Below are 1,022 nucleotides of genomic sequence, written 5' to 3' on the forward strand. Positions count from 1 at the left end.
GAAAAATACAAATCATGCCTGACTTGGAAGTCGTCTTTCTGAGAGGCCAGGCAAATTGCTATAGTCAAACTCCACTGAAACTTTCTGAGAAGCTCCAGATCATGTAGGAGGAATTCATGCCTGAGTCGGCCCTCAAAACTGGTATGTTGGTATGGTCAAGAGGCACCCTGGAATCTGCATGATTCCAGACATTACTTGGCAGTGCAAGAAAGAAAAACTGCAGCTCCCAGTTCCACAACCTAAAGACCCAGCTTCTGAGACTTATGTTTGCTGAAACATAAATAACCCTTTCTGCCTCATACAGCTTGGCAAAAAGCATTTTTTTAAAGAAATCTTCAAATTTGCAAAGGATACACCCCTCACTTTAGAAATAAAATTCAAACTCTTCTTCCAGATTTGTGTTCAAAGAAGTTAACAAAACACTGGCGGGATGCTGGAAAGTTGCTGCTGATGGGTGTCTCATGCATATCTTCTGGCTGACTATTTCACAGGACTAGCAGCCATAACTGAAAAAGGAACAGGACCCCCTTGATGAGGTACAGATACAGAAGATGGAGAATATGAGGAAGTTTGTTGAAAGAAATTAAGCTCATGCACTGGTAGGTACCCAGAGAGGTATGTCGGTTCCAAGCTGCGAAGGGTTTTAAAACATGGGAAGTGGGGAACATGTCTGCTAGGCTGAGCTTCTGTCCCCCTTTTTTCTGCAGGTATCTAAAACTACAGGAATTAAAGTCTGGCAGCAGCAACAGATCTACACTGAGCTTCTGTTTTCCTTCCTTTTACAGGTATTTAAGCCTGTACATGGCCAGAAGTGTGAGCTAATAGCTGGATGAGTGTACACTATGAGCTTAATGTATGTTCACTGGTAGAAAAGAAGGAAGGAGCCGGCAATATGGGTGGGTGGGTGAGGGAGGAGGCTCCAGGGCACCTGGTAACTGAGGCTGTATTAAGGCTGTGCTGGTGGAGGAGAGACTGAACACAGACATTAGGCAGAGATGGGGTGGGGGCGTTTCTCCCCCCTG

General features: G+C 45.0%; 1 long non-coding RNA gene across 1 annotated transcript; it reads left to right on the top strand.

The window, feature by feature from the left end:
* Nucleotides 1-400: 400 nt before the first annotated feature.
* LOC125441367 lies at nt 401-756 on the top strand. Its single transcript, XR_007245837.1, has 2 exons — nt 401-599; nt 708-756. It is a non-coding gene; the product is annotated as an uncharacterized LOC125441367 (long non-coding RNA).
* The last annotated feature ends 266 nt before the right edge of the window (nt 757-1,022 follow it).

This window comes from Sphaerodactylus townsendi, linkage group LG11 (genome assembly GCF_021028975.2).
Source record: "Sphaerodactylus townsendi isolate TG3544 linkage group LG11, MPM_Stown_v2.3, whole genome shotgun sequence".
NCBI classification, from domain to species: domain Eukaryota; kingdom Metazoa; phylum Chordata; class Lepidosauria; order Squamata; family Sphaerodactylidae; genus Sphaerodactylus; species Sphaerodactylus townsendi.